This window comes from Canis lupus, chromosome 32, assembly GCF_003254725.2.
Source record: "Canis lupus dingo isolate Sandy chromosome 32, ASM325472v2, whole genome shotgun sequence".
In the NCBI taxonomy this organism is placed as follows: domain Eukaryota; kingdom Metazoa; phylum Chordata; class Mammalia; order Carnivora; family Canidae; genus Canis; species Canis lupus.
Window position 1 is genome coordinate 10,436,449 of NC_064274.1, and position 13,435 is coordinate 10,449,883.

At 46.4% G+C, this 13,435-nt stretch overlaps 1 protein-coding gene across 3 annotated transcripts in view; it reads left to right on the forward strand.

Annotated features, from left to right (window-relative positions):
• Nucleotides 1–4,958: 4,958 nt before the first annotated feature.
• Nucleotides 4,959–13,435, forward strand: part of AFF1 (ALF transcription elongation factor 1) — a 201,145-nt gene continuing 192,668 nt past the window's right edge. Inside the window, exon 1 of one of the 3 annotated variants that reach the window (XM_035709568.2) lies at nucleotides 4,959–5,099. The gene's annotated coding sequence lies outside the window, so the exon portion shown is untranslated. The remainder of the gene's footprint in view (nucleotides 5,100–13,435) is intronic. The other 2 variants (XM_049104811.1, XM_049104810.1) reach the window with 2 other exon arrangements.

Genomic DNA, 13,435 nt, shown 5'->3' on the forward strand with positions numbered 1-13,435 from the left:
CTTTTTAGAGCAAAAGACAGCAGGTTTATATTTGCATATCTGCCTCCCAGGTTGAGAGGTAAAGCTCAGAATTTCTGTGTCTGCCTACAATCTCTGCTGAGCTCGAAGCACACTTTCTTACGTGGCCCCGGGGACTATGACTGCAGCCTTACTGTCTCCTATTCATTTTCATAAGACAGTCCCAGTAGTCTGTCCAAAATGCACCTTGATTAAATATCCTACCCACTGCACTTAGGATGAAAGGAAAACTCTAGTTGCTGTGTAGGGCACTTTACCAACAGTTTCCTATTGACTTTTCCTGTCTTATATCTTATCACTGTCCCTCGTGATCTTTGCCCCAAGGTCCTACTATGCCCCTCTTTGTGTTCTTTTTGGGAACTGGCTCTTCCGCCACTTTTCTTTACCTGGTTAATGCTAAATCTTCCACCTCCCTCCTCACCATCACCTCCTCATCTACACACCTCCCAACTCCAGGTTGCTTGTTTTCTTTTACAAGTGTATACTCAGCTTTCAGTCTGGTTGGGATTTATTTACACTTTAAAGAAATTATCCCTTTGAAACATACATGCAGTAATTTTGGAGTAGTATAATTTAAACTGCTGGTCTTGCTGACAGCAGAGTTTAGAAATATTTCAGGCTGGCCAAGCAAACAGCCGTCTGTGTTGTGATACAGGCACATTTCCCACCAGTCCCCATCTTAACATTATGTTCCTGCTCCTTTGTACCATGCAGGTGCTCTGAGAATACAGCCTATGAATTTCTGAGTCCCAGGCGGTTCACCTGTTTGTCTTTAAATTTTAAGTAAAATCATGGCTGAAAATTGTCAGGTAGCATCCCAGGAGTCCTTCCATGAAGAGGCTGTTTTAAAAATACCCTTTAAAAAAGGAAAAGGAAAAAAAAAATTAAAAAAATTAAAAAAAAAAAGGAAAAGGGCGAGTGGGGGTGGGGATCCCTGGGTGGCTCAGCGGTTTAGTGGTGCCTTTGGTCCAGGGCATGATCCTAGAGTCCCAGGAAAACAAAAAAAAAAAAAAAAAACACAAAAAAAAGAAAAGGAACCAGAAGAAGGTGTAGCTAATAAGTCTAAATATCTGCATCTCTATTACTTTTCTTTTGTTTATGTCATAATTCTTTTCTTTTTTTAGATTTTATTTATTTATTCATGAGAGACACAGAGAGAGAGAGGCAGAAACACAAGCAGAGGGAGAAGCAGGCTCCATGCAGGGAGCCTGATGCAGGACCTGATCCCGGGTCCCCAGGATCACACCCTGGGCTGAAAGCGGCGCTAAATCACTCAGCCGTCTGGCCTGCCCTATTTATGTCATAATTCTTAAAAATTTAGATATGGTATAATACTATTTTTTTTTTAAGCCTGCTTAGGGGCACCTGAGTGTCTCAGTTGGTTAAGTATCTGACTCTTGATTTCGGCTCAGGTCATGATCTCAAGGTTGTGAGATCCCGCCCTGTGTCAGGGTCTGTGCTGGGGGTGGAGCCTGCCTAAGATTGTCTCTCTCTCAGGGTGCCTGGGTGGCTCAGCAGTTGAGTGTCTGTCTGCTTTTGGCTCAGGGAATGCCTTTGGCTCTCATGAATAAATTAAAAAAAAAAAAATTCTGTCTCTCTCCCTCTCTCCCCCTCCCTCATCCTCCCTGTAGTAATCTCTACACCAATATAGGGCTTGAACTCAGGACCTCAAGAGAAAGAGTCACATGCTTTTCTGACCGAGCCAGTCAGGTGCCTCAGAAAGGCAACTTTCTTTTTTTTTTTTTTTAAGATTTTATTTACTTATTCATGAGAGAGAGAGAGAGAGAGGCAGAGACACAGGCAGAGGGAGATGCAGGCTCCACGCAGGGAGCTGGATGTGGGACTCGAGGCTGTGCCTCCAGGAACAGGCCCTGGGCCGAAGGCGGCGCTAAACGGCTGAGCCACCCAGGCTGCCCGAGATAAGTGTTTTTTAAATAACCTACCATCTTTCCGGAAATTAATCAATAGAAGTATGCATTGGAATTGGTTATTTACTTGTTTGTTTCTGCTAGGCACTGGAACCTTTGTTATTGATATGATAGGACACTGCCTTAGGAATATACTCATAAATGGAATGGACTACTCTCTGAAGCAAAATTACATTATCTTTTACAAAAAAATTCTTTGCAAAATTACATCTTTCAGCTCCAAAAGCAGAAAAATAAAATTATCAAACTTTCACTGTCAACCTTATTTACTAAGCTAACCACAGTTTGAAGGTATTAGGAAGTAGTATGGGGTGGTAAAAAGGAACATGATAAAGGAAAAAGTTTTAGATAGAGTGGTAAGACCTTTAGATTATAACATATTGTTATGCGCAATATATTACAATAAAATGTAAGTTCCATAACAAAAAGGTTAAAATATTTGTTATGATTAGAGTAGATACCAATGTCTATTAGAAACTTTTAAGAACTACACAAACACCCGTCTGTCAGAGGTGATTCCTGCTCAGAGATGACCTCCAAAGCTTTCATCTAGAGGCATACCAAATTTCATCAGGGACACTTTCTTTTTTTTTTAAACATTTTTTTTTATTTTTATTTATTTATGATAGTCACACAGAGAGAGAGAGAGAGAGAGAAGCAGAGACACAGGCAGAGGGAGAAGCAGGCTCCATGCACCGGGAGCCCGATGCGGGATTCAATCCCAGGACTCCAGGATTGCGCCCTGGGCCAAAGGCAGGCGCCAAACCGCTGCGCCACCCAGGGATCCCCATCAGGGACACTTTCACCATTTTAGCTGTTAAGGTAAACCACATCGATATCATCACGGGCGCCCAGGGAGTAGAAAGAAGAGTTAGATTTTGGAAAACAATCCCTGGGAAATTAAGTAACCAAAGGTTCAATTTGGAAATGCAAATATCTATTGATTAGGTTTTCAGTCAACACCCTCATGTACACAATGAAGGAGTAAAGAGGGACAAAGCAATAGCAACAAGGAGGAGGAGGAGGGGGAGGGAGAGAAATACAGAGGGCATGAGGGGGTTCTTTTCATACATTATATTAATTCACACTTAATTTATATTACACTTGAAATGCAATCTTCTTCACCCAAATACTTTAACCTACTTTAAACCATTACCATACCACAGACCCGCTGAGCCACTCAGTGTCATCTTTCGGCATCTGTTTCAGTGAGGAAGGTGAGAAGGCCCAACGACGACTTTTGATGCTTTCTGTGTGGTCCTAGATGGAGTCGGGTAGCGTCTTGACTAGACCTCGGCTTTCGCCTCTCCTTTGGTTCTGCTTGCCAGCGCCCCTAGCCCCACGAGGACTTTCTGGCGTTGAGCTGGTGCAACGCAAAGAACCCAGAGGCTGGATTCAGGAGATGTTTCCCATGCCACTTTGTCGCTTGCGACCCTGGACACCACGCTTAATTTTTGGCTCGTCGGTTTCATTATTTGGGGAACGGCAATAATGATGTATCTGTTTTATAAGGTTGTGAAGAGTCGGACCTGTGGGTGAAAAGCCCTTTAAAAACTGGAAAACACTCTCCAGATGTGAGTCGTTATCTCCTTTGAAGGACACAATCTGTTTCAGTTGTATAGGAAATTGCAGAAAGAAGGCTCCTCGACACTTAGGACTTGACCCTGAGCTGAATCTCTGTAAAACGGGAGGGTGCTTGCGCCCCACATCAGCCGGGGGCAGGGTCACCCACGCTGCCGGGGCGGTCGCTGCAGTATCCGTCCGCGGCGGCCGCTCCCCCTCGATCCTCCCACAGGTTTCCCGAGGAGGGCGGCGAGGTTCCTAGCTGCTTGGGTGGTGCCAGCCAGAGGGCGTGGGCTGGGCGGATCCGCGTGGGCTGCAGGGCTGCAGGGGGGGCGGGGCCGCGGGGCTGCGGGGCGGGGCTGCGGGGCGGGGCTGCAGGGCGGGGCGGGGCTGCGGAGCTGTGGGGCGGGGCTGCGGGGCTGCCGGGCAGGGCTGCAGGGCGGGGCTGCGGGGCGGGGCTGCAGGGCGGGGCGGGGCTGCGGGGCTGCGGGGCGGGGCTGCAGGGCGGGGCGGGACTGCGGGGCTGCCGGGCACGGGCTGCAGGGCGGGGCTGCAGGGCGGGGCGGGGCTGCGGAGCTGCGGGGCGGGGCTGCGGGGCTGCGGGGCGGAGCTACAGGGCGGGGCGGGGCTACCGGGCAGGGCTGCAGGGCGGGGCTGCGGGGCGGGGCGGGTCTGCGGGTCTGCGGGGAGGGGCTGCAGGGCGGGGCTGCGGGTCTGCGGGGCGGGTCGGGTCTGCGGGGCGGGTCTGCGGGGCTGCGGGGCGGGTCTGCGGGGCTGCGGGGCGGGGCGGGTCTGCAGGGCGGGGCTGCGGGTCTGCAGGGCGGGGCTGCGGGTCTGCGGGGCGGGGCTGCGGGTCTGCGGGGCGGGTCTGCGGGGCTGCGGGGCGGGGCGGGTCTGCAGGGCGGGTCTGCGGGGCTGCGGGGCGGGGCGGGTCTGCAGGGCGGGGCTGCGGGGCTGCGGGGCGGGTCTGCAGGGCGGGTCTGCGGGGCTGCGGGGCGGGGCTGTAGGGCGGGGCTGCGGGGCTGCGGGGCGGGGCTGCGGGGCTGCGGGGCGGGTCTACAGGGCGGGTCTGCGGGGCTGCGGGGCGGGGCTGTAGGGCGGGTCTGCGGGGCTGCGGGGCGGGGCTGTAGGGCGGGGCTGCGGGGCTGCGGGGCGGGGCTGCAGGGCGGGTCTGCGGGGCTGCGGGGCGGGTCTGCAGGGCGGGGCTGCGGGTCTGCGGGGCGGGTCTGCAGGGCGGGGCTGCGGGGCTGCGGGGCGGGCCTACGGGGCGGGGCGGGCTCTCCAGAGGAGGGCGTGGCCTCGCCTCTCGGGCGTCCCGGCGCAGCCCGCGCGCGGAGCTTGCGAGCCAGCGAGCGGACTGGCGCGCGTCCCCTGCGCCCTCGGCCGCCGCCTGCGCGCGTCGCGGGCGCAGCTGCGTTTTGGGCCCCGCGGGCGGCGAGCCCAGGCCGGTGCGAGCCGCCTCGGGATCCCGGGAGCACGCGTTCGCCTGCGCTCTCCGCGCCCGCGCCCCTTCCCCACCGCAACAGGTCCGGGGAAGGCGGAGGTGGCGAGGGCGCACGACTCGAGACTGGAGGAGCCAGGGGCAGGAAGGTGAGCGGAGCCCCGTGCGCCCCGGGCCGGGGTCAGCCTCGCTGGGAGCGCCGCAGCCGCCGGCTGCTGGGACGCCCAGCCCTCCCCGCCTTGCTGCCTGCTTCCCAGCACCGCTGACTCAAGTAGCTGGCGTTCCCACTTTTCCGGTGGGAACCTTCGGGGGGGAACGGGGAAAGAGACGCGGAGCTCGCGTCGCCCTTATTTGCAAATCCCAGGCAGATAGAGCCTAGAAAAACTGGGGGAGGAGCGGTGGGAACCACAGGAAGAGCCCAGACCCATTTTCTTTCCCCACTCCCCCAAATCAGACATCTGCTGGTGCGCCCCGCGTTTTGCGGAAGGATGTTGGGTTTTGGAACCTGGCGTCGGGATTGCGTAATACAAGTGTCCCAGAAGTTTCTCGGGGAGTAAACCAGGGGCTTTTCTCTCTTCCAACCCGCGTCCTCCAGTCCTCGTCATTGTCACCCCTCCCCCTTGCGTCTAGCTGAGCTAATTTGGTGGTTCCAACCCAGTCTAATTGCGATTGGGAGGGAGGCTCGTGGCGGTGGTCCGCAGCCTCGAGGGAGGGAGGGGAAAGTTGGAGGCACCTCCTGAGACTTGCCCCTGGGGCGCCGGGGGACGGCCTCTGCAGAACGTGGAACTGGTGAATTTCTCATAGTTTTTTCCGCCGGTATCTGGTCCTCCTGTGACTGCTGCTTTCGACCCCTCCGACGTTGCAAGCGCAGGGTCATCGAATTAAAAAAGGAGCTGGAGAGTTGTGTGAGTCGTAGCTACCTCAGCGTAACGGTAGTTACATTAATGAATCTGCCAGGGACCTTCGGGCGTCTTGATAGTTGCTCACTAGGTTGGTCTTCCAGGAGTTTCTACGCTCACTTACTCCCCATTATTGTCATGCAAATCGTCCCTGGAAGGCCTTTGGCTTTGGAGGTGGAGAGGTGTCCGCATCTTCCGGGAGCTAGTCTGTTGCGGGGGGCGGGGAGGGGGGTGCGGGGGGTGCGAGAGGCGCTTGCACAGCATGTTTTGCTGTTTTTTAAAGTGTGGGATGGGGCAGTTTTAACCCAGTGGGTGCACGCTGAGAGCTGTGAGTGGGGGGTGACCTATCATCAAGGAACCCGACAGATTTAAAACCTTAAAGGCGAAACCATGATTAAGGCGAAGACTTAGTGTGTTCCCTGGGACGGTTGCAAAGTGGAAAAAAAGCTCAAAAATTAAGACACAGAAACATCAGGCGAGGGAGAGGCCTGAGCAGTGTGGGGGATTTTGCTTGTGAAAGATTATTTCAGAGCAAAGACATGCAGAGTTCGTGGAAGGTAGGCAAAGGTGGGATATTTCTGGAGCTACGTGTGTCAGACTCCGGGTGGAGATAGAAGGCACGGAAAAGAAAAAAAGGCCTTTGGACTGTGAATCCAGTTCTGCTCAGAGGCTTGAGAATACCTAGGCATGGCCCTGTTTCAGTGTTTACTTCCTCTGTCTAATGTATTTCCTTAGCTTGCCTTTCATCTTCAGTGGAAAGTATTCCTTGAGTGGATAATCTGGAAATAAATTCGCAGGAGAGTTGAAAATTCTGGATGATTCCGGTGCTTTAATTTAAAGGTGTTGTCTCTTTCTTGCCAATGTCAGAAAATACTGTTTTTGAAGATAAATATGCAGAAAAGGAATGTAGAATATTAAAGAATGACCCAAGAGAATGGAGACTAGGAGAGAAAGCAAGAGAATAACTCATAATACTAGTTGTGTGAAACTAGAGAAACCAATTTGAGTTTAGCTAAATAGAGAGAGAACCACAGAAGGGACTCGAGATCTTTAAGACAAAGAGGTATTGAAGGGTGGGACACAAGGCTTTGAAAAAAATGAGTTTAGGTGCACTTAGTGGCTTAGTCAGTGGTGTCCAACTCTTGATGTCACCTCAGGTCTCGATCTCAGGGTTCTGAGATCAAGCCCCTCGTTGGGCTCCCTGCTGGCTCTGGAGCCTACTTAAAGAAAAGGAGTTTAAATTTTGGGGGCTTCTCCTCTTTTTCTTAAATTTTTCTAAATATAACATACAGGGATGATGAGATTGGGGGTGTAGGACTTGTTAGTGTGAATGAACTTTATGCTTTCCACCTGCGGAAAGAAAATGAACTGTTATTTATCAGAGTTAATATGTTTTATTCATTCGTTGTAGTGGCTTTGACATTTGTGATTTGCTTAATTCTTCAACTTTGTAAAAATACAATTTTGAAGAATCACAGTGTGTTAAATTAGAATACAAAAATCAGAGACTGTGAATTTATGGTCAGAAAAGCCCAGTGATTTTAAACATTGCTTTCTCTTGCAAAATGCGGAGTATGCATGCATTTTTTGCCACCAGAAGTCACTGTTTCACTGTGGGGTTATAAAACTAACTACTTTGAGGTAGTTAAGACTACATCAAAACTGGCTGTCTCTGTCTCTCCTATTTCCTATCTGGTTTGAATTTTGAAGGAGTGCATTGAGCTAACAGTTACTGCTTTATTAACTAAGATTCTCAGTTGGATTTTGGATTAAATTTGGTTTTCATTTTTAAAAAAATTATTTATTTTTGCAAGAGGGGAGAGAGAAAGGAAGCAGATTCCCCACTGAGCAGGGAGCCCAATGCTGGGCTGGATCATAACCCCAGCAGAAGGCAGATGCCCAACCAGCTGAGCCACCCAGGTACTGTTGGATTAAATTTGGAAGAGTACTCTTCAATTAAGTTACATAATGAGTTGCATGTTTGAATGTCCATAATTCACTGTAGCTATGTGATTGTTCAGTTGGAGTTATAGTGCCTTGAGTTACTAGATGGGTAAAAAAATTAAGTTTAGAAAAGGCAAACTTGTTTTCAATATCGCTTTCCTTTCTTTCCAATTTAAAAAAAAAATTATTTTAGAGAGTGTGTGTGCGCACAAGCAGGAGGGGCAGAGGAAGAGGGAGAGAGAATCTCAAGTGGATTATGTGCTCAGTCTGGAGCTGGGTGCAATGCTTGATTCCATAACCCTGAGATCACAACCTGAGCTGAAGTTGGTCACTTAATCAACTGCATCACCCAGGCACCCCTCAATATTTTTAAGAAGCAAGTGAAAGGAGTTTCATACTCAACTGTAATTTGTGTTTTCATCAAACAAATTTCCATAGTCATTTATGAAGTTAATTGGCTGTTACAAATTTTAAGGTGGACTTATGCATTCACTTTTTAAAAGGTAGGGCCAATTTATGATAAATATTTTGATCGTTATAAGATGCAGGGAACAATGTACCTTGCAGGTGTCTCTGAAAGTATGAAACATAGTTGGGATAGTGTCCTTACTATTAAAGCCTTGCACTGAAAGCTGACCTTCAACTTGAATTTATTTGCCAACTTAGATATGTCTGTTGAAGCTGAAAGCTTGTGAAGTTCCCGATTTCAAGAACTTTAGATTATTAACTAATTTTTCAGGACACTGAGAAAGTATGTTGGAGAGAGTAAATTAAGGAACTGCATTCACATAAATACACAAAGTTTTGTAAATTATATTTTCCTCATAAATTCTGTTCCCAAACAATACTTAATTGGCTGAAATTTTCTAGCTGTCTTTCTCTTTTTTATACACAGTAGTGGTTTATTTAATATTTGCTGACTTGAATCTCAGATTTCATTAAAAGAGACTGCATAAACCCTGTAATCCATTTATTAAAAGTCTACCACAGTGCAGAAGTAAATGTGAAATATGTAGTTCTTTGTAGGTACGCATCCTTTATTCCTGACTATTGATGTATGTACAACAGATTATTGTAGACTTGAATCTCTGAGGTTCTAAGGCTATGGGGTTGCTAATAGGAGTTTCTGTTTTATGCCTTAGGATAGAACTCCTTCAGTAGTGTTCTCCAGAGGAAGAAAATCAGCTGATTTTCTTAAATTAGCTGGCCCATTTTAAACATGACTAAGGATTTCTTGTTAGAGTGACTTTTTCTTATTAAAAGGCTGAAATTATTGTGATAAGTGGAGCCCAGAGGAGTCAATTACATCACTGATATAATACCTCATATTCATTCCTTATACCTCATAAGTACTGGCATAAAGTAAGCCAGGCAGTACTTTAAGCTTTGCAGAGACTGTGATAATGCCATGATCAAGAAAAAGAAAGAGCTCATGCAGGTGGACTTAATATTCATGTAGCATAAAAGCCATTTGAAAGCAACAGCTTTCAAATAATGTATCATTTAAGCCTAATTGCAGCTCTAAAGTTGGAGTTCATTTTCCATTTTAAAATCAGGAAATTGAGTTGAAGAAGTTAAATGACTTGACTCTGTGACTCAAAGCCTGGTGCCCTTTCCACTATGGTACACTGAGTTGGCTTTGTTGATATGTGGTTTCCTGTTTTTCAAGAATTACAGCTTGACTCTAAAATATAAATAGTGTTTCTCCTTGGCTAAGTAATTCTTTCTGATCATTATGGGAATAAAAAAGCAGGTATTTTCATTTAGCATTCTGGATATATTATTTGTGACTCCAAAGGAAAATATTATGTAGGCCTACAAAAAGGGCATGTGATGTTTATTTGTACCATATAAAGATCCTTACCTTCTAAAAGAATTATATACAAGGGCTTATGAACCATCTCCCTTAGTATTTGAAATCTGTTCAAGTTATGAAAGGTCAGTCACATTCCTATGTGAATCAGAATATACCCATATCATTTCCTTCAATCTTATAGATTCAGTGAATATATGCAGTATAGCAGTGGTTTTCAAACTTATTGTCAGAATCTTATGGAAGACTTGTTAAAACACGTCTACCCTGCCCACACACCCAGATTTTTGATTCAGTAGGTCTGGGGTAATGCCCAATAATTTGCAATTATAACATGTTCACAGGTGATGTTGATGGTGCTAGTTCTGGAACTACACTATGAGAACTACTGCCATTTAGCAGAGAATTTAAAAATTTTAAAGCATGGTTATCGAGCCAGACAGCTTGGGCTTAAATCTTGCATTTGTCGCCTACTAGCTATCACACCTTAGCAAATTACTTAACTTTTTGTCAAAAACTGAAGGCTCTGAGATTTACCCTACTTTCAAGCTAACAAGTTAACCTGCCACAGTTTCATGAGCTCTTGGGAATGACTTTATTACTCATAATAATAGCTATTGCCAGAGTATCAACATTTTCTTACACTGGTTCCTTAAGCCCCAGTTTCCAAAGCGAGATGTCGAGAGAGTCATGACACCTGAGAAAAAAATGAGTTGCATTACAGGAAAGGAATCCTGGGCTTACGGAATCCTAAACTTTTATAATGGGCGGTAAGTATGCCTGCCCTTTGCTCCAGAGAGGGAGACATTATTTTGTTTATACTGCACCGTAAACATGTTGCCCTGTGCTGTAGGAGACACAATCTCTATTTTCCAAGGCTGTTCTCTATACGAACATCTTTGAAGACTGTCTAGAACAAATGCAGTTGGTGCCTCTGCTTGTACCATACGCAGAAATGCCATGGACCGATGGAGAACTGGCTTCTATCACTTTTCCATTCCCTTACAACATGGGGTTAATAAGACTTATTCTTGGGCAGCCTGGGTGGCTCAGCAGTTTAGCGAAGCCTTCAGCCCAGGGCGACACCTTCAGCCCAGGGCATGATCCTGGAGACCCAGGATGGAGTCCCATGTTGGGCTCCCTGCATTGCATCGAGCCTGCTTCTCCCTCTGCCTGTGTCTCCTGTGTCTCTCCCTCTCCCTCTCTGTTTCTCTCATGAATAAATCTTTAAAAAGAAAAAAAAAGACTTACTCTTTTTTTATTTTATTCATTCATGAGAGACAGAGAGGCAGGATCCATACAGGGAACCTGATGTGGGACTTGATCCCAGGACTCCAGGATCACACCCTGGGCCGAATGCAGGTGCTAAACTGCTGAGCCAGCCACCCAGGGATCCTCATTCTTTTTTTTTTTTTTTTTTTTTAAGATTTTATTATTTATTTATTCATGAGATACAGAGAGAGAGAGAGAGAGAGAGAGAGAGAGGGGCAGAGACACAGGAGACACAGGCAGAGGGAGAAGCAGGCTCCATGCAGGGAGCCCGACGTGGGACTCAATTCCAGGTCTCCAGGATCAGGCCCTGGACTGAAGGTGGTGCTAAACCGCTGAGCCCCCCGGCCTTCCCTGGGACCCTCCTCATTCTTAATAAGATCTTCCTTACTGGGTAATTGAGCAGATTAAAGATACTAAAATTTGTCAGGTACTTGGAGCAGAACAATATATGCTACATAAATAGTTCTTGTTATTACTCCTGAAGGAAAATGTGTGTGTGTTTAATGGTATTACTTTATAAGATGAATAAAGCAATTATTGAGTATCCCTAACTTTGAGTTTGTTCCAAGGAACTTCTTTAATGAGTCTAAATTTTAAAATGGGATAATGCATTATTTTACCAGCCCATGGGGAATGAAACTTTTACTACCAATATTCATGTATTCTTTCATGTTTCTCTGCCTCATTATGATTATATAGAACATGTGACTAATTCTGGGGGTCCCTGGCCAGCTCAGTCCAATGAGCACCTGACTCTTGAAGAGTATGCAACTCTTGATTTCAGGGTCATGAGTTTGTGCCCCACGTTAGGTGTAGAGATTACTTAAAAAAAACAAACAAACAACATAAATTTTTATTTTTAAAAATTTTTTAAAGATTATTTATGTATTTGAGAGAGAGGTAGCATGAAGTGGGGGGAGGAGCAGAGGGAAAAGAGAAGCAGACTCCTTGCTGAGCAGGGAGCTTGATGTGGGTCTTGATCCCAGGACCTCAAGATCATGACCTGAGCCAAAGGCAGACCCTTAGCCAACCAAGCCACCCAGGAGCCCCCTGTAAACTTTAAACAACAGTAACAACAACAAAAAGTCATGTGATTAATTCTGTACAGTGGGCTCTCTGTGGGAGTAACATGCATTTCTGAGCTAAAGCATTTAAGTGGCTCTTGTGAGGCCCTCCAGCTCTCTTTTACTATGGCAGACCCTGAAGCTCCGTTTTGAGATAGTGGAGATTCCAACAGTTTGGGTTTCTCAACGTGGAGAAAAGCTCGTTGCCTTCTTTCCTACCCTAACACACCAATATACAGTGGATATAAAGAGTATGAAATAAACCTTTGTTCTGACAGGACACTGAGATTTTGAGGTTAATTTGCCACTGCAGAATAACCTGGACTAAACTCACTATATTCCAGTGTCTGTATATAAATATAATACCTGTGAGAAACTTGACTATTATTTTAAAATATAGGCTCTGGGTGTATATATATGTGGAGCTAGACTAGGAGCTTTCATTCTGTCGAGACAATATGAGCAGTTAAAATTTATTTATTGTACATGAAGTAATTTCAGATGGTAAGTGCTATGAAAAATAAGTTTGGTCAGCACTGTTATTTTCCTACCCAATGCCCATTCCCATTTTTGTTGTTGTTGTTGTTAAAAGAACCTTAATTGTGTGTGGGACTACATTGTACCTAGCCTTAGGTGATAGATCATGCTTGTTCTTAGCCAGTGCTGATAACTTGTATCCTAATTTACCTGCCTCCCCTACAGTAACTTTAGGAGACCATGGGACCTAGCTGTGATTTTTGATAGACAAAGTCAAGTCTTAGGGAAGGATTTTCCTTTCCTGACAAAAGGAGAAAGATGTGGCTGGCATCTTTCTGCCTTAAATGTAGGTAAGATAGCTGGTAACAGCAGTAACCTTTTTGTACCACGAGATGACAGGCATAAAGACAATATGCTAAAGGGGCACCTGGGTGGCTCAGTTGGTTAATCATCTGCCAGCTCAGGTCATGATCCCAGGGTCTGGGATCGAGCCCTGTATCAGGCTATTTCTATTTTGCAGTGTAGCCAGCCTCATCAAAGCCCGGACTTACCCATTTGAATTTTGCACTGACTATATTATCTAGGTATCTGGTTGGCCTGTGGCTGCACTTCATGATAAAGTGGATTTGAACTACCTGGTGGCTCTTCATAAAATGCAGATTTTCCTCATGTACTGTGATGTCTGATACAAAGCAATTTGCTAGTTTAATGACTAAACATAGTCTGGTGTATGTGGTCTTTCTCATCTTCTAGTATCTTTAAAGATGAATCCTAAGAACTTGGACATTCACAATAAAGGAATTTTCCTTTAAAAAAAAAAAAAAAGCAGTGAGGAGCCTGCTTCTCCCTCTCCCTCCCCTCCTCACTCGTGTTTTCTCATATCCCTCTCTCAAATACATAAATAAAATGTTAAAAAAAAAAAAAAGATAACAAGCTGAGTACAGCAGAGTAGAGCCAGAGTTCTTGATGGCCTCATTGAACAGCTTAAACTATACCATCTTCTTCTGAACTTGCTA